Consider the following 20,444-nt stretch of genomic DNA (forward strand, 5'->3'; position numbering starts at 1 on the left):
TTTCAAAATTCTGGGACAGATTTTTGGTCAAGTTGTTTCCATGAAAGAGTACTGGTTTTTTAAAACGAATACCTTACACACAAAAAAATATGGTTCACAAAACATTCTCCTTTCCTCCTGAAGGTTTTACGATGCATTATTATCACTAGTCTTTTACTAATAAACTTAAATGGCCAGTTCAGACCACCCATTCTGAGACTGTTCTACCACGATTAAGAGCAGGCTGGCAGGTATTAGGGATAATATTTATTTAGTCTTCTGAGTCTTCCCGGCAGACTTGGTGACTGAACCAGCTCCAGCCACCTTCTTGTCCACTGCTCTGATGACACCTGTGGCAACCGATTGTGTCTTATCTCACAAACAGCAAAAGGGCCCAGAGGCAGATAGGCAGAGAAGCTAGCAACACAGGTGGGCTTGTCAGGAACCACATCAACTCAGAAGCATCACCATATGGCATGAGTTTGGGCCCAGAACAACAATCAATCTTCTCAGCTTGGCAAACTTGCAAGCAATGTGAGCTGGGTGACAATTCAGCGCAGGTGTGTAGCCGGCCCTGATTTGGCCTGGATACGGTTCGGGATCATCACCCAAGCCATGAAGCCAGCTGCTTCCACTGGTGGGTCATTTTTGCTATTCCACCAGCCATACTGCCCATGATGAACATCTTTGACAGACACGTTCTTGACACTGAAGTTCACACTGTCCCCAGGAAGGGCTTCACTCAAAGCTTCATGGTGCGTTTCAACAGACTTGACTTCAGTTGCCTGGAGCAAAGATGACCACCATGCTAGGGGTGAGAACACCAGTCTCCACTCGGCTGCCAGGGACAGTGTCAATACTACCAATTTAGTAGATGTCCTGGTGGGGCAGAGGCAAGGGCTTGTCCGTTGGACGAGTTGATGGCAGGGTGCAATCCCAAGCCTCAAGCAGCACGGTTCCACTGGCGTTGCCATGTTCACAGGTGACTTTCCATCCCTGGAACAAGGCACGTTAGCACTTGGCTCCAGCGTGCTGTCACCATTCCAACCAGAAATTGGCACAAATGCTACTGTGTCAGGGTTGAGTCAATTTTCTTAATGTAGGTGCTGACTTCCTTTATGATTTCCTTGTATCACTTCCGGCCACAGAGCAGCTCAGTGGGATGCATTTTGTTAACACCAACAATTCATTGTTGCACACCCGGTGTGGAAGCCAGAGGGGCATGCTGACGGTCTGCCCGTTCCTGAAGGTCCCTGCTTCAAATTCACCAACACCAGGAACGACAATCAGGACAGCACAGTCAGCAGATGTGCCTGAAATCAGGTTTTCGATAAAGTCTCTGTGTCTTGGGGCATCAGTGATGGTCACAAAATACTTGCTGGTTTTGAATTTCCATAGGGAGCTATCAATGGTGACACCAAGCTCACCTTCAGCTTACAGTTTATCCAAGACACAGACCGCCCTGAAGGAGCCCTTTCCCATCTCAGCAGACTCCTTCTCAAATTGTTTGATGGTTCTTCTGTTAATCCCACCATGTTTCTAGGTCAGATGGCTAGCAGTGGTAGACTTGCCCGAATCTAGGTGTCCAGTGATGACCATGTTGATAGGAGTCTATTCCTTTCCCATCTTGGCTTAGATTTAGCAGTGGTTTTCATGACATCTGTGTTCTGGCAGCAAACCCAATGCTTCTTCCCTCTTTTTATTTCTTTAATTCCCATTTTTCTCCTTTGGACTTTGCCTTGCCTTCAGTGTGCACACTGGACCTTAGCCCTCGGTGAACTAACACTTAACAGTTTCATGACCCTTAAACCACATCAAGAAAGTCACAAAAGGCTCCTCAAAGGATCGGGAAGAAATACTGCACCTATAAATACACACAGCCGACTTTCTAGGTCTCCTTCAATCATAACTTCAACCTCAAAAAGCAGTTGAAAAGGCCGTCTGATTGTTTACAACATTTGTTAGAACCCTGGATGCAGTTTGGTTTGGAGGTGTGATTCTGATTTGGAAGTTTCCCAGGTGATTCTTGTCCACACCCAAGTCCCCACTGAGATCCTTCCCCAGATAGCCATTGAAGAACCAGAAATCACAATGAAATGCCATAGTCCATATGAAGCTATTTCCACTGTAGGGAAAAACTGTGCTTCATGGGAAACTATGCATTGTCTGCACACAGCACACCCTTCCTGTTATCTGATTCTAGTCTTCACTGCCCTTGAGCTATTTTACAACTTGTATGTTATAGGTAACTGACAGACATGCAAATACTTCCCTGTCTGGTAGAGGTTCAATTGATTTCTCTCCACTCCCCCTGGAAAAAAACCCAGTTTTGTTCTATTTGCATTCTGATTTCAATATTTCTAATCTTTAAATGTTTCTTTTCAGATTCTCTTGAACCAGTTATAACATCTGTCGGTTCCATCTTTGATTAATGAGGAGAATCAAATCTTTAACATATACACATTTTTATATCTGTATGAGGGTCACGATTTTACCTTTCTATGAAAACTATCTTTTAACACCACTCTCCCCAGCCTTTTCTCATCATTCTTTTCCCACCTCTGATGGTTCGTTCAATGTATAAATCAGGTGATGGTGATTCAGCATGTGATGGGTATAAATAATTTTATAGGTACAACAGGCCATAATACTTTGGAGGTGGGGTGTCCCAGAAAATCTGGGATGTGTGGTTGCTGAACAATCTTTTTCATAGAACGATATAGCTGGAAAGGGTCTTAGTTCCATCTAGTCTCCTTCACTATAGGAACTAGGCCAACCAAAGCCCAGAAATATGGAGAGTTTTTCCAAAATTGCACAGATCTTGAGTAGCAACAAAATTGAGTTTGAACCCAAATCTGGCTAATTCCAGACTCCAAAGCCTTTATTACTACAGTCAATCTTCTCTTCCTAAAGTGGGCCTGACAATATGAACCTGAAGCTGACTGTAAGACTTAAAGCCAGAATCTAAATAGAAAACCCTAACATCAATGCCACAGCAGGCCCTCTGTGCTCTCCCTCAATGCCTGAAATGAAACGACAAAACACATGGCAGAACTCCTGTGTCTGACTGGTCAACCCGTCTCCTTAATTCACAGGCACACTTCACATGTCATTTATTCCCCCACAGCGCTGAAGCACGTAATAAATGCTCGATAAAATTTTGTTGAATAGAACTGATTGGAGTAGAAGTAGCAGAGACGCAAAGGACCCACAGCTGATTTTAAACAAGGACGCTTTAACTAGAGAGCTCGAAGGAGCCAGCCTGTTGTTTTGATCCCAAGTTGCACCCTAATCCTTCTGTGAACCATACATTCTAAAAATAACCCAACCAGGTTTGTAGTGAATAATTTATAATCTAGAACAATTATTATAACTAAATACCCTGACCCACTTTTTGCTGGTACATTCCGATTGACATAGCAGGACTGTCAGAAATGCTTTGGAGTGAATGACAGCCTATTTTAGGAAATCAGTAGCTGCACTTACATTGGTTGCGCTTCCTTCCCAGGTCGGTTTTCAGTTCGGGTGGATGATGCAGGGCGGTATTAACAAAGGCGCCCTATAGCATGGATGCCTGAGAGCTCTTTAAACTGTGTGCTAACAATATTTTTATATACTCTGTCTTTCCCTCACCTTCCCGCCCCCCGCCCCCCCAAGCTGTTTCCTTAGCTGCCTGAGCTGTTTGGCCCTGTCTGAATTGCTGCTGCTGAAGCCTTTTCTGGCAGGTTGCCCAGGGAGCAGCTCTCCTGTCGATTCTGCCTCTCTCCAGGAGTTGCCTGCCTTCGGTATAATGGGCAACATTGAAAGCCGCAAGGCGTTCGGTCGGCAAGGTCAGAGTGCCTTTCATTCCCGCAATAATCAACCAGTGTAGCTCTTCCTCAGACCTGGGGAGAGAGAAGATAGAGGTCAAAAGAGCAATTACATTTCACATTGACTCCAGAAAAGGCTGGGATCACGAGACTGAAAAGCAAAACGGATTCTTGCTTCATTCTGTTCCATTCTCTCTCTGGTCATCTTTGTTATTAACACTAGCCTGAAACCATAACAAGTTTTAGCTTGATGACGTGCAAAGCGCATTTTCCGCCTCCAGATGAGATCTTTCTTCTTAGACATTTAGCACTGTCAGAATATTGCAAAAGAATGCAAATGAGCTGCAGGATCTATAACCAGAGACAGTAAGCAAAGGCCATTAATTATGTTTTTAAAAAATGTTAACCCTAGCAGACTGTATAACAAGCAATTGTGCTAATTTCAATCTGTAATCAGTCCCTACATTAGCATAACTTTATTTATTTAGCATTAAGGCAACAATTTAGAGAATATAATTTAGTTGCAAATGTCAGTAATTTTGCAGTGGCAGACTGTTGTTACAAAGCTACCTCTATTTGACCTTACAGCTGCCAGGACTAATTACTTTAATTGCATTAATTGCACTGACCATTCTGGTGTTTAGTGTAGTTGCTGTTTCCCTTTAACCATTGAGCAAATCAACCAGGCTGAATTCTGAGGAAAATGGGCCAATGTTTTCTTCTAAATCTTCTTTGATTCTTTTCTGCTTTTTGAGACGCCAGATAATTCGCAGATGATCAGTGCTCTCTCACTGAGATCAAGAATTTTGAGGAAAGCCCATGAAAGGGAAAAAAAAATCTGTGTTTCTTAACTGAACTTTATTGCTATTGCTGACTCGATTAAAATACAATCATTTTACTAACTACCAAGAAGCATTTAAAAGATGGTGTGGCAGGTTGACAGTAAGTTAAAAGTCCCTCATTTCACACTTTGGAATGAAAACATTTCAGGTTATTTTTTCAGATAACTGAGATTACTTTGCTCAACAACTTGGATTGCTAAAATATTCTATTATAAATGATACATATCTATCTGCTTTGTAATAATAATAGCCAACAATAGCCGGTGCCTGCTATTATTCCAGGCACTGTTTTAGACACTTGACATGTATTTATTCATTTAATCCTCTCAAAAAATCCTATAAAATACGTATTATTACTGTTGTTGTTGTTATACATAGGAAGTAATGTAATTCATGGCAGAGCCAGGATTCAAATCTAGATATCTGGCTCTGGAGCCTCTGAGCTTGACCTTGAAGCTAGATCACTTCAGAATTAGATCAAATTCTTCCTACAATTCTGCTACACAAAATTGATAAAACAGCTTTCCTCCTAAGTCCTGGCTTGCTGTCTCTGGTCCCTCATATTTATACGACAGAGCTTCAGTTTGGCAAAATTCCTCTTGGAAGTGAGGTGGCCAGATCTGATTAAAGTCTTAACACTCCCAAGGGGTGCAATACTTCTTCAGGCTAAGTTCTACTCATCTCTAAGCTTTCAGCCCCTGTATCATGTCTTTGGAGATGCTTTCCTTGACCCCCTCCTCTTATTATGAGCTCTGGTGGGACCATGAACGTTTCTTTCTTAGCTCTAACATCCTTCAATTCAATATTTAATAACCCCAAATTAACACAACATTGTAAATCAACTAAACTTCATTAAAAATAAAAAAATTTTTAAAAATAATTAATAACCCAGATACTCTGCCTTTAATAGGGTAAGGAGGAGTGGTACTGTCCATTTTCAATAGTTTTACTATTAACTATTCAATCCCACAAAAAAGCACAAAAAAATTCACAAAACCCCTGATTCCATTAGGTTTGAGACGTATATTCCAATTACCTGGCGTCCACAGGATGAGATACATGAATGGCTTCTATCACTTTTTTTTTTTTCCAATTCCACCCTAGCTCCTCAGCGGGTGTGGAGCCCTCATTCTGGATTTTCTGATGAGTAATAAACCTTTGGACTTTATCCCTTCCTCCATGTCCCCTTTATATCCAGCTATTATAACCCATGATTCTGGCAAACCTGGATTCTCCCTGTATTAAACATACCCCAACTCTCTGTGTCCATGACTAGGTTCACATGATTGCTCCCCGCCCACATTCCCCACTCCCCCATCCCATCTGCTTTTTGTTTTCACAGAAGATCTGTGAAATCCTCATATAGCATATTCATATCTTTTCTAGAGCATCTGCAATGGGTTATTCCATCAGTTCTATCTCCTCAGCCTTGACCTCCTTTCTCTGACCCTCTGCTCGGCCTCCCTTCAACCCTTCATCATCTCTTGTAGGGACCGTTGCAGCAGTGGCCCAACTTCTGGCTGATCCCATCTCTGTCCTTTACACAGCTGCGTCCCTTGTGGACAATCATGCAGGAGCTCCCTGCCTGGCATTTAACACATTTTGTTTTCAGTCCTCAGGTACATCTGCCAGGCATCTTTACATTTTGAATCTGAAGGGTGTTCTTCTGGTAGAGAAGACAGAGCAAAACAGGAGCTGAGTAATTTTATTTTCTCTTTGTCTTGTTACCATTACATCACAATCTTTTAGAAATATGACTAACACTTCCTTGTTCTTCTTTGCTCCCTACACGTTGGTAAAAGTCATTCTTTGTTATCCCTTTTTTCCCCTAGCAAAATTGAGCTTATTTTTTCCCTTATTCTTTATGACTCTACTCTTCTAGGTTCGTGCTACTGTGTTGCTTTTGTTCTTGGCTACAATTTCTTTAATCTGATTTCAAACGTGCTTTTAAAAATCTTAGCTCAAAGGAGAGTTCTCTGAGCAACCATATCGATTTCTGTAGTTTTTCTTCCATATTCGGCTTATTTTTATGACATAGCTAGAATTTCATTTTCTACTCCTTATGGACCTAGCTACACCCTTTTAGAAAACCCTCTGGTCAAGAGACTGAACGTATATTTTCTTTGAACTTTTTGGAATTTGCTTTTCCATAGTCTTGAATGCATGTCAGATACTGATGAACATTCCTGGCTTTTGCTCATTTGAATTCTGAGAAGCTCTCATTTTCTCCCAAGGTTCGCAGCACTTTGTTCTAAACTTGCCCTATCTTGAAGATCAGAATCAAGTTTAGAGGAACTGTGTCCTTCAGATCCAAGCCGACAATCTACATCTCTTGATCTGCTGAGTGGAAGACCTCTGTCCCTAGAGGCAGAGAAATGCCCAAACTCCACACTGCCTAATGATGATGGGTGATCCTACCAAGATTTGGCTCCTGTGCACAGGCTCTAGGAAAGAATGACAGAGGAAGTGGTGGCAGCCTCAGGAGAGGTACCCAGCCTCATTCGCAGGAGGGGAGGCCACCAGGTCAATCAAACCCTTACCTAAGTTATTGAATGCCATCTTCCTTTGCCCAGAGGTGTTCCTCTGAAGATACAGAGTTGCAAAACAGAGTACAGAGTGTGGAGGTGGGGAAGTAACAGCTATTGAAACTCTATTGTGTGCCAGGCACTGTGCTAGGTACTTACATACCCCTATCATTTATTCCTCCCAATACCATTTTTAAATATGCGGAAATTGAAACACATTAAAAAAGTTGACTGTCTTCTGTAAGTCACAGGACAGGGGATGCAGAAGCCAGGAATTAAACCTAGACCTGAGGATGAGAGGGTAACACAACAAAACAAAACCAGAAAATTAACGATGCGTTGCTAATACATATATTACAAAAGTCATGACCTTATAAAGAAGATATATGTACAAATCAAGGCCTATTATGATAAACTTCAAGAAAATATCTATAATATTTTGTTGCACGTTACTAATAATTTTGATGTATATAAGTAGAATTTTTATCATATCCATTTTCTTAAAAAATATAACCTTTATTTCAATATTTTTCCTAGGCAGAGTTTTTTTGTTTGTTTGGTTTTTTGCGGTACGCGGGCCTCTCACTGTTGTGGCCTCTCCTGTTGCGGAGCACAGGCTCCGGATGCGCAGGCTTAGCGGCCATGGCTCACGGGCCCAGCCGCTCCGCGGCACGTGGGATCTTCTCGGACCAGGGCACGAACCTGTGTCCCCTGCATTGGCAGGCGGACTCTCAACCACTGTACCACCAGGGAAGCCCATAGGCAGAGTTTTTTTGTTTCCTTGACTTTTGTTTGTTTGTTTTAGTTTTAAAAGCTATTGGTGAAATTTCTTGTGAAAATAAAAACGAAATAACACCACAGTGATAGTCACATAATTTGTGATCCTTAAAGGAACTAGTCTTCTTGGCACATAACTGTCAGCTGCACATATAAACGTTCTTTGGAAAGTCTCTCCCAGATGTTAATGGAAATACTGATTTTCCCCTCTTTTTTATAGCATCTATTTACCATGCTGCCTCCTCATCTCCATTCTGAGCTATGGTCTCTTAAGTGTCTGTGTCAGAGGCAAATGCCAAAACCAAGGTGACTAAGCTGGTGTCAAGCCAGTTGCAGAAACAGAGAGAAGACTTAACTAATGGCACAGATCTTCTAAGTCAATGGACTCTGTCTCCCCTAATTTCATTATCAATTCACCGCAGGAATCTGATAGAGTCAGTATGTTAAGTCAAATTCAAAAGCTCAAAAACGAAAAGGGAAAAAAAAAAAAAATCCAATCTCAGAGTCAGGTAGACACATCATATTTCAGAGAAAATCTTTAGTATCGATTTATAGCTGCAGACTCTTGTCCAATGGTTTCCTCTTTAAATTAAGAACACTAATGATTTCCCATCCTGAAATTAATAAGCCAAAAGCCGCACAAATTCAAAAAAGGCACTGATTGTCGTACTTCATCCAGGAAGTGCCAATAAGTGGATGCCCAGCCTGTTCCCTTCAGCGACTGTGGTTGATGACGCACTATAGCATCTTGAGAGTCACTCGCGTCCTTGGGAGGCGTTCTGGCGTATGCCGAGAGGCCATAAATTTGAGATGGAACATCCTGTTTGTTGAGGCTTCTGTGCATGCAATCTAACTGCTCTCTGATAAACAGATTTGTTTGGGAGAGAAGTTCCTGCCTAAGTACTTTGGAGACCTAATTGTGCTCGTGGAAAGGCGACACAGACCCCACGTGGAGACAAGCCAGGCAGTCTGGGGCATGTGCAAGGCACAGAATTAGTTCCAGAGGTGGGACAGCCACAGAGACTTGAAACAGAATCGAAACCAGAAAAAAGGAAACAGTTGTTTGTGGGGAACAGGAAATAGATAGTAAGAGGAAATCGACATAGAGTCATTTTTGTACTGAGTATTTTTATTTACCCTGTGCTGTTGTACGCCATCTTTGTAAGCCACATTAAGTTATTTTAAAAATAATGTGGGAGGGCTTCCCTGGTGGCGCAGTGGTTGAGAGTCCACCTGCCGATGCAGGGCACACGGGTTCGTGCCCTGGTCCAGGAAGATCCCACATGCCGCAGAGCGGCTGGGCCCATAAGCCATGGCCGCTGAGCCAGCATGTCCGGAGCCTGTGCTCCGCAACGAGAGAGGCCACGACAGTGAGAGGCCCACATAACGCAAAAAAAAAAAAATAATAATAATAATGTGGGAGTATGATTGAATAAATGAAGTCTCTTTAGAACATTTTAAGTTAGTTGATTAGGAAAAAAAAAGATTCAGAAATCTTCCCAATGTTCCCTAAAGGAAAAAAAGGGCAGCTTATATTCCTACTTAATTATCTGTTTTTACAAAAGTAAGTTGATTGTATTAAAATATTGGAGTCCTCTGTAACTACCTTGGAATCTCTTCCGGGGGGTGGTAACTCTACCATTTTGATTGGTGCATACGTTAAAGAGATTTACATTTTTAAAACGCGCACTCCTACAGCCTTCTGTTATATATCTGTTATGGCCGGACTTCCTTGGTGGCGCAGCGGTTAAGAATCCGCCTGCCAATGCAGGCCACACAGGTTCAAGCTCTGGTCCGGGAAGATCCCACATGCCGTGGAGCAACTAAGCCTGTGCCCCACAACTACTGAGCCTGAGCTCTAGAGACTGCGAGCCACAACAACTGAGCCCATGTGCCTCAACTACTGAAACCCGTGCGCCTAGCACAGCAAGAGAAGCCGCTGCAGTGAGAAGCCTGAGCACCACAACAAAGAGTAGCCCCATTCACTGCCACTAGAGAAAGCCCATGCACAGCAGCGAAGACCCAACACAGCCAAAAGTAAATAAATAAAATTTAAAAATTTATAAAAAAATATATATATCTGTTATGGCATTTTTCTTTGTAATGATTCACTCATATGTTGTCTTGCCCACCAGACTGAATTCCTGGCGGGATCACAATGTCTCCAGCACCTACAAGGGTACCTAGAACAGAGAAGACATGCAGTAGATACTATCTGGGGATTAATATTAAATAATACAATGTAGCTAATTTGTAGGATAGTTACAAGAATTAAATGAGATAACATAAAAATCCAACACGTGTCTGAATCACAGTAGGAACTCAACAGTTAGTTCTCTACCACCTTCTTTGAACTAAAGGAAAAATATTCTTTAATTTTTAAAGCAGTGTAGAATACTAAATACCAAATTTCACTTAATAAGAAATATGTGCTCTGTAGAACTTAGTTAGCTCATGAAAATAATCATATTTAGAAATGTAAGGCCCAGGTAGATGGATGGGAACAGAAAAACATTGGGAAACAAAATTTGGCTTCTTTCCTCACAATGCTTCATGGGGAAAATGGCCATAGGGAAATGTTGGTCTCCCTTCTCCTACAATCCCTTATCAGTTCCTGGAACTAACCTGGATCCTTTTTCCATCTTGGATGAACCCCTAGGCCCCAAACCCAGACTAAGGCTTGGCCACTTGAAGGGAGCAGTAGGAAATTTGGCGCCAACAGCTCAGATCAATATTTTCTCAGACTGGGTCACTCATTGTTCTGCACAAATTTCATGGCTGAGTTGTCTTCTGGACTCTCCTACCCCAGAATAACCTGGCATTTACATCTTGCAAACAGACAAGCTCTTTGCTCTAAAGTTGGCTGCTGAGGAATAGCTCTACAGGTGTTATAAGGAGAGGAAGGCTTTGTGAAAGAAAGTACAGTATAGATATATGGTGGGGGGTGGGGAGGGAGGCAGTGTGCACCTAAAAGGTTTTTAGTCAGTTGTTAAGGACAAGCTATGACTTTGGCCTTCTAGGAAGAACGATTTCCCGTATATGGTAAACCTTGAGATTCGCCCGACAAATCTATATGCTGGTTAAAAAATGTCCGGTATGAAGCAAAGGTGAAAGAGAGAGTAATTACTGTGTCCACAAGTAGTCTTGTCTATTCTAGTGAAAATGACCACTAGGCTACACTGTATTGCCTTTGTGGTTGGTTTCCATCAGACCATAACTAGCTACAAAAGAGTGAACAAAGGATGTCCCTTTCTGAAAACGGTGTCTATCATTTCAATGATTTCTAAACACATCTCTCTCTCCATCAACTTTCTAATCTCTTTAAATTGCTAGTGAGAAGGGCTTTAACACATCCAGTTAGTGATTCTTACTTCTTGGGTTGTAATTGGAAGAGGAGCAGTGCCTCTGATCACTTAGAAGAGATTTTGGAAAGAACACCTATAATGAGATTTAAAAATAAACAGCATCTTTTTACTGTGGTCTCTGTCTGCCATTGAGACTTATTGTTGGTGGACTGACTGATGGGAACAGCATGGAGCTGACTCTACTTATGAGAGATCTATCTGCTTACTCTTTCAAGAGGGAACTGAACAACTTTCTGTTGAATTCTCCTCTTCTGTGTCACCAAAACTCTCTGGTCATCTACAGTTCTTCATTTCAAGAAATGGGGCATATTTGAGACTCTGAGGTCTTTGCAGAAACCAGAAAAGAAATGAGTCTAAGAACGTGAGTCAGGCATCAGCACTGACCTCAGTGTTTTCCTTAAAAGGCAATGCTCGGGCTTCCCTGGTGGCGCAGTGGTTGAGAGTCCGCCTGCTGATGCAGGGGACATGGGTTCGTGCCCCGGTCCGGGAGGATCCCACATGCTGCAGAGCGGCTGGGCCCGTGAGCCATGGCCGCTGAGCCTGCACGTCCAGAGCCTGTGCTCCACAACTGGAGAGGCCACAACAGTGAGAGGCCTGCGTACCGCAAAAAAAAAAAAAAAAAAAAAAAAAGGCAATGCTCCACTATGATTCTGAAAATAGGGCTCAAAACACTTTTGGCCTCTGGAGTAGCCAATCCAAAGCTTGATATTGGACCATATTGATGAAAAGTTCTCAGCCTCAGGCTGCACCTCAGAAACATCAGGGGCCTTAAAAAAGAAAAGAGAGGAAAAAAAAAAAAAGAAAAGAGAAAGGAAGGGAAAGGAAGAGAATAGTATAATATGATGAAAAAAAGGCAAACCATGCAAAAAAGTGCACTGTGAAATAATGTTCTCTCCCAACTCAGCCTTCAGTTTTCCAGTCTCCAATTCCCTCTCATCCAGGATTAAAAAAGAATAGAGCTGTCCAGTCCTCATACCTACTGAATCAGTATCTCTGGCAGGTGTATGTTTAATAAGCTGCCCAGATGATCCTATTGCTCAGTCAGGTTAAGAACCACTGACCTTGACAGGGTGACAACACTCCCAGGACCTCCCACTACAGCGGGTACATGATATGATGCATGGGCTTGGGAACCGACTGAGTGCAGAGGACTTCAGAATTGGAAATCGCTTCTTGTGTGTACTTGTTAGGGAGAGGAGGTTTTGCACTACTTGTTTAAGAGGCAGAGTAGTATAGTTCAAACAAAACAACACAACAATAAAACAAATGTCCTGCCTGGGACTTAACAAAAAGGTCCAGATCTGACTTTGCCAGCAATTCCCTGTGCAACATTGCCCCCAGGTATGAAAACCTGGCTCTCAGAAATTTGTAAATTTCACCTCTCTAATCTTCTATAGTTTGGTGGCCTACCCTGGACCTAGTCATACTTTCTTCTTCCTGATCAATTCCAGTTTTGTTAGAGTATCTAAGGCCCCCCCCTCCCCCGACACAGCTCAAATTCCCCAAGGGAAGCTGACCCCCACACAGCCCAGGGAAGAGCCTGACTGGTCGAGGGATAAGTCCTTCCCTCTTCAGGAATGGGTATGTGACCCAAGTCCAGTTAATCTAAAGTGAAGACAGATTGGTGGGAGGTTTCTGAATTGTGAGAAGCCTTGTAATAGGGAAGAATAAATCTGACTCCATATTAGATCTGTTCCTTTTGCTTTAATCTTTGTGCTCTATTGTCTGTGCTTACTCATGCTGGCTCTGCACCTTTTGTAAAAGAATGTGGTCTATACCCTGAAATATACAGGATAGCCTATTCTCAAGGCTCCGACCTTCCAGAGTCCATTCATATAGAGGCAAAAAGTTGCAGAACAGAGAATAACATTTGTCTTTTGGAGGTTTACAGGAACATCATGACCTGACCTACGTGAACAGCTGTAAGAACAAATGATTCCGCCACCAAGTTTGCAGCAACTAACCATGCCCCTCTCTCACCTTGCCTTTAAAAGTCCTTTGCTCAAACCCTTTGGGGAGTTCGAGGATTTTGGGGCACGAGCCACCGAGCCACCATCTCCTTGCATGGCCCTGCAATAAACCTTTCTCTGCTGCAGATTCTGGTTTGGCTTCACTGTGCATTGGGCACAGGGATTTGTGTTTGGTAACAGCCTGTTCCTCTCTCCTACTAACAGTCAACATAGCTCTGATGGCAACTGGGGCCATCCTGTGGACTGAACTCTGGTGATGAGCTGACACTCGGTCTGCAGAGTAGAAAGACTAGAGAACATAGACCCAGTCGATATATTGAACCACAGAATCCAGCAATGCTGAAGCTCGCACTCTATCCAGACTTCCTGATATACGAGCCAATAAATCTATTGTTTAAGCAATGTTGAACTGAGTTTTCTGTTCCCTGAAGCTGAAATCTTCCTAAATAATCCATCTTCTTTAAGTCTAAATCTCTCACTCAAGGCCTTAATTCATTCCCTGCTCTCAGGTAACTATTATTAACTTCTTGGCCATTTACCTTGTCTTTATATCTTTTTCAGCTTTATGACCCTTAGATAACTTAGTGACTATTAAATCGCCATTTTTACCATTTCTTCTCTGTCTACTCTTGGCCCATCACAAATTAGCATTTAGGAGCACCGAAGTGTATATATAATATACGTAGCCCAGTTCTTGTTCACAGTATGGGGATACTTTACCCAGTGCCAAGTGGAGAGGGAGCTTACGTTCAGACTGTCACCAGCTTTGGAAATCTAGGGGTATCTGCAGGAGATATTACCAATGTCCCTTTCTAGCTTTCACTAAGAAAAGGACCTTTTGAATCTTAACGCTAAATGAACAAGAAATAGATTATTCTCTTCATGTGGAATGTAAAGTTTTTTTGTCTTTATCTTGGGAAGGCGATTTTATAGGAACTCAGGAGAGAAGAGGAAGGAAGGAAGGAAGGAAGGGAGGGAGGGAGGGAAGAAAGAATCAATTTTTTTCTAATCTTATGTCCCAGGATGCTTTCATATATAATTTCAGTTAAATCTCACAACAAGCCTGCAAGGTAGGTTTATCTTCACTTTACATTTAGGGCAACTGAAGCTTAAAGCAGTGATTTTCTCAAGGCCACTCAAGTGCATGTCAGAGCCAGATTCACACCAAGGACCGTGCAACTCCAAAGCCATATATCTTCTACACCTTAAACATTTTTAGCACTTTATCTATCCCCTCGGAAAGGTTTTTGGACTTTTGCAATCCCCTCGGACCACCCCTTTGCTGAGCAGGTGGTAGGCATCACCTGGGCAGGCTTCTGGCATCTGGCTGTTGGGCTTCCTTCCCTGGGTATTTCCCATGCTTCTCCTAGGGTCCCCAGAAGCCAGCCCTGTGCCCGGCTACCCCTCTCACAGGTGACTGAGGTAAACTCAAGGTCACTGAAAAAATGGCGGATAACGAGGCTGTGCTCCCGTCACATAGTTCCCTGGCTTGATTCCTCTATGATACTTTGGTGGTCTTGGGGTCACCATTGGTGAAATTATAGTCCTGGCTCTAGCGAGCAACCTGGTCTTGTGGATCACTGCGATGTACTGAATCGTTCACAAATACCTACTACACAGTTTCTATGCTGCATATTTTCTCTCAGGCAATCTGTCCCAGTTCTCAGTGAAGACTGCTACAGCTCCCAGGTACACACATCTATGTACTCACTCACAAGTCAAGCTTAGAGTATGAGGAATCACCGTGAGCAGAGTGGGGCCGCCCTCTTTTCAGCGTTGTCCCCGGTCATGATGTCAGAGAAGCGTGATAGTACGGAGAGAGAGTGGATGGGAAGAAATGTTGCAAGAAGGGAAGAAAAAAGAGAGGGAGGGAAGGAGGAAGATCTGGACTGGTTCAACTGATGGTACCGCTGATAAGATTTGTACCAATTCTACCTGCATAGAGACTGTTGTGGCTTAGTGATGTCAATATCAACACTTCTGAAAACTATATTTAGAGGAGAATAGCGTAAGAAGATCCAGAAATCAACCCAAAGATACTGCCAGAGTTCCTTTTGGTGTTGCAGTGTGGTCATTCTTCTTACTGAAGCAAATAACTGAAGGGAATCCTGATGATCTGGTCTCTTCCCCCAGTCCACCATGTCCTGTAATTTGATGGGAAAGGGGGAAGGAAGAACACAGATTCCCACATTTCATGATCATTTCTTGTATGACAGGAATTTTCATATTTATACTTCATTTGTTCATCACAAATCCTCTTCAGTGAAGGTAGGTGGAAATTATAAGCTCCGTTTTTTACAGTGAAGATAACTGAAGCTTAGAGAATTTGAGTAACGTTCCCTATCATCACTAGCGAGTGACTAAGTAGAGACTAGAACTTGCTCTTGTATCAATGCCAGGTTCTTCACATGCATCATCTCATTTAATCTACAGAACATTTGTATGAGGTACGTACTATTCTCTCAGAGTTCTGCAGGCCAGAAGTTCAAAACCAAGGTTTCAGCAGGGTCATGCTCCCTTCAAATGCTCTAGGGGAGAATCCTTCCTTGCCTCTTCTAGCTCGTGGTGGCTCCTGGTGTTTCTTGGCTTGTGGTAGCATAACTCCAATCTCTGCCTCTGTCTTCATATGGCCTTCTCCCCTGTGTCTCTGTGTATCCTCTTCTGTCCCTACAAGAACTCTTTCATTGGATTGACTCTTTCATTAGGATTGACCCTAATCCAGTAGGATCTCATTTTGATTCTTCCCTTGACTATTTCTGCAAAGACCTTATTTCCAAATAAGATCACATTCTGGGGTTCTGGGTGGACATGAATTTTTGAAGGACGCTACTCAACCCACTGTAGCAGGTCAGGAAATAGTATGTTTAAGATCACACAGCTATGTGGGCTCAAGATCTAATTACCAACTATATTTATTTAATACTAAGTCTTGTTTATAAGAAGTTTAGAGCAACCTTTGGGGGCTCACATACTTAAGTGGTGGACTTTGCATGGGGGTCTAGGTCTCATAATAGCAGGTAGAAAGGGAAGCTGGAGAAACAGTTTATTACAATTAATGTGGCTCTGTTTGAGGCCCCCTGCCTAATAGGTGTGGTAGTGTAGAAATGATAAAAACCACATGAACATTTTTGGTGAACAACTAGAGCAGAAGAACCTTGTCTTAAGGGCTCTGTTGGCACAGGGGTCACATGGGACAACACATGGTGTGAAGGGTGAGAAGATGGAGTGACAAAGATGACAATGATGAGATACTGTGATGACAGGGAGCTCAATGTTGGGACAATGAAGAGAAAGGCTCTCAGGTGTTTACAGGCTTTTTAAATGAGAGTAGGAGATTTTAAGCAAATTAATTAAAACTACACTCTTGCATGTCCTTAAGTGTTTGATGAGGATATCAATAAAGGTTAGGAATTACTTTTTTGGGTGTGCCTCTTTAGTTGAGATACATCTGCAAAAGTGGTCTAAGTGTTGGTCATGGATTTATAGACATGATACAAAGATTATATAGAAATTAGAGAAAAATTCTTGACATTGTGCTGGAAGTTTTGTATCTTCTATGTATTATCCAAATCTTGGGGGGAAAGAGCATGATTCAAAAATTAGGAGATGAAAAGATCAAGGAAAGGTCAGAAATGGGGGAGGGGTTGGGCACTCAAGTAATCCAGCAAATGAAAAAAGCGTAGACAAGAAACCTGATAACATGGAAATCAGATTTACAGTGGTGGGTGAATTAAGTCTAAAATCAAAAGCAGTCTTTAGACGCTCTTGTGAAACAGGTTTTTTTTTGTTTTTTTTTTTTTGACTTCCTCATAAACTTCCTTCTGTTGATAAGCTGCAACATTTTTATTATAGAATTGTTAAGTGCTCCATTTGGGGGCATCCATTGCTAGGCAGGTCATTGAAATCTAACAAAATGAACATTAATACATTTATTTCAAAAGAGGAGGATGAGGGCCTTATGGATGTGTCTACATATGAAGCTAAGAGGAAAAATGTGTTTTTCCTTAAGACTGTTGGTCACTTCAACAAAGGAGAAACTAGAATATCAATTAAACGTCTGATTTCACCTAAGTAACATGAAGGATGAGAATTCATTTAGTCCCTTTTGTACCCCAGCCCTGACTGTGCCCAGCCATTTGCTGGAGACTTTCTAGTGCCTTGAAACATTCTTAGTGTTTTGAGAATGGTGCTGAATTGCTTCCTTTGCAAGAGATTTAACCAAAAAAAAGGAGCGTTTTCTTTTCTTTTTTTCTCATTTTCAGACATAATCTTGGCAGAATGTTTAAAAGAAAGATAAACAAAATGTCAGGAACACTTACAAAAGAACACTAAAACAGAGAGGCAAGGGACGGCAGGAAACAGAATGAATGGATATTGTCATACAGATGGCGGTCACTGCTCAAGTGGCGGATACAGTGATAACTGAGTTTTCTCTCTCATGCGATGATTGACAGTGAACTCATTTCAAATAGCTCTGACAGGGCAGAAGCAGAAAGGAAGCGCCTCTCCTTTTCTTCTCTGCCACAAGGGGTAAGTCATAAAGTCCCTCTCAGTAACATAGAGTCATGTATTTGCGAGGTTAAGAGCGTAAGTGGGAGAATAAATGCTTAGCTTCCCAAATTACCTTGTTCCCTGGGAGGCTTCATCAAAACCTACCAGAATCTGCATGGATGCTCCAAAATCTGCCTGTTCTAAGCACCCACAGATGTTTTCTCTTGGCACCGATAATAAGGATCTAGGATTAAATGTTACCATTTAATAATTAATACCATTCAAACTCTCCCTCCCTTCTGTTTAAAGTTGGCACGAGGGCATAACTGCCGATGTGCTGACATCCTGGAACACCCTGCCTGCTGAGTTCCATGCTATTAGAACATGCTATTCAGGATAAAAGTACTTTAATTTCCCAAGATGTAATAATTGTAGTTTTCATAAACTGGGGCCATATGTTGGAATCTGTTCACATACCTGCAGTTACTTACACTTACATATAAAAATTGGCAAATGATTTCTTTCAAAGAAATTAGGATGTGGATTCTCTAACATTCTCCTGAATATTTTAATTGTGAAATCCTATGCTTTTATCATACATAAAAGAGCATACTATCACAGAATTATATAAGACAATGCTTGTTTCTGAACATGGAATTATCTTCCTCTTCCTTTAAATCACACTACACATCTAGAAAATGGTAACATTTGGGAAATCTGAGTAAGAGGTATCCAGATAATCTTTGTATTATTCTCTCAACTTTTCTGTAATTCTAAAATTATGTCAACATGAAACATTAAAAAAAAAATTGGAATCGTATCTGCACTAGCTTGATACACTCTTTTTAAACAAGCCGAATCTTCTGTTTTTATCTCCAAAATCATTGACAGATTAATGATCTGTCATCATTGATCATCACTGACAGATCATCCTTCTGTATACAGAAAACACTTAGAGTAAAAGTTCTACCCTAATACCTATAGGAACATAAAGTAACAGATATGTTTGTTGTATAACTAACAAGGTCACAGGCTGTTCAGCTGCTGGAACAAACTCGATTAAGACCGCGATAATCTTCTGAAAGATTGTAATTTATCTCCATTTGAAGGGCATTATCTTAGTTCTTCAGCTATCACAGGGAGCAAGGTTAACAAATATTCACTGATGAAATTTTGAAAGCTGTAGTCAGATCTTATTCTCTTAAACCCTTCTAAAGGGCTGTCAAAAGGCAGTGAAATAAAAATTGTCAAATTTGTACACAGACGTACTTCATGGCTGTTATCTGAGAAAGTGGTTTATGACTCATACAGTCACTACCTTTACTTAAGCAACTTCTCGTTTGCTTTAGATTGAAGACAATCTGTTCCCATTGCTCACGTGGGAGAGATTACCACAAAATGCTCTTGTTTACTTGAAGTAAGAAGCTATGAGACACAAAATCCACCCAGAGGGGATCTGTACTTTCAAAATAGTCTCATACTTTTGCTAAGGGTCCGCATTACTGAGAGTCTTCTTACTAAGTACATTCTATTTTAAATGTGGATTTTGGGGGCTTCCCTGGTGGCGCAGTGATTGAGAGTCCGCTTGCCAATGCAGGGGACACGGGTTCGTGCCCTGGTCTGGGAGGATCCCACATGCCGCGGAGGGGCTGGGCCCGTGAGCCATGGCCGCTGAGCCTGCGCGTCCGGAGCCTGTGCTCTGCAATGGGAGAGGCCACAACAGTGAGAGGCTCGCGTACCGCAAAAAAAAAAAAAAAAAAAAAAAAAATGTGGATTTTGGGGCCTATAAATGGCCTTGAATATTTCAAGTGGGTTTTGTTACTAATTTTTAAGGAGGATGGAAGGAAGGAACTAAAATCATTGAGCATCTTCTATGTGCTAGAGGCTCTGCTTGGTAAACAGGTTATGCTCATTGAATTTTCCCAACAACCCTGCAAGCTATGTCCTATTTACATCTTACAGATGAGCACATCTAAGCATGGAAAGATAAAGTCCACAGCACCTATTCACGTAGTGAGTCATGGGGAATTGAATCGGGGAAAGGTTCACCAAAAGGTCATGTCTTTCTACTATTATCCATACCTGCAACTCTTTGTCAAATGTTCTGCCTGATTTTTGCCTGGACATTTGCCCGAGTGATTGATTTTCCCCCCTATGCTGGGGCCAATTTCTTTGAGGTAGAGTATTGCTATGATGTAGACTTGGAACAGGCCTGAAAATCCTCAATAATACACAGTAATATGGACTCACTTAGTTGCAAGGAGGGGGAAGTGGGATGGGGCAGGCAGAGGGGAGGAGAAACTGCTAGGCCCCTCCCAGTGTCCCAGATATTTAGAATGCATGGACCCACTGTAACAGAGAAGAACAAACCTGACTCCATATTGGATCTAGTCCTTTAGCCCTAATCTTTGTGCTCTGTTGCCTGTGCTTAGTCATGCTGACTCTGCACCTTTTGTAAAAGAAAGTTGCCTATAGCCTGAAATATACAGGATAGTCCATTCTCACGCTCTGACCTTTAAAGGTATAACACTTTTCCATTCATACAGAGATAAAAGTTGCAGAACAGAAAATAACAACTGTCTTGTTGGAGGTTTATAGGAACATTGTGATCAGACCTACATGGACAGCTGCAAGAACACGGGATTCCTGCCCGGAGAATTTTACAGCAAGCAGCCACACCCCCTCC

The 20,444-nt window shown here is 42.0% G+C and overlaps 2 pseudogenes across 2 annotated transcripts in view; one reads left to right on the forward strand and one right to left on the reverse strand.

Annotated features, from left to right (window-relative positions):
- Window positions 1-246: 246 nt before the first annotated feature.
- Window positions 247-3,385, reverse strand: LOC309819854 (elongation factor 1-alpha 1-like; annotated as a pseudogene). Its single transcript has 2 exons — window positions 3,371-3,385; window positions 247-1,518 (listed from the first exon to the last, which is right to left on the reverse strand). The product of its transcript is annotated as an elongation factor 1-alpha 1-like (transcript).
- Window positions 3,386-3,769: 384 nt separating this feature from the next.
- The window catches only part of LOC309819855 (small ribosomal subunit protein eS6-like), a 106,675-nt pseudogene continuing 90,000 nt past the window's right edge, over window positions 3,770-20,444 (forward strand). Inside the window, exon 1 of the transcript in view lies at window positions 3,770-3,809. The product of the transcript in view is annotated as a small ribosomal subunit protein eS6-like (transcript). The remainder of the gene's footprint in view (window positions 3,810-20,444) is intronic.

The sequence above is a fragment of the Grampus griseus genome, assembly GCF_964374135.1.
Source record: "Grampus griseus genome assembly, chromosome: 3".
Taxonomy (NCBI): Eukaryota; Metazoa; Chordata; class Mammalia; order Artiodactyla; family Delphinidae; genus Grampus; species Grampus griseus.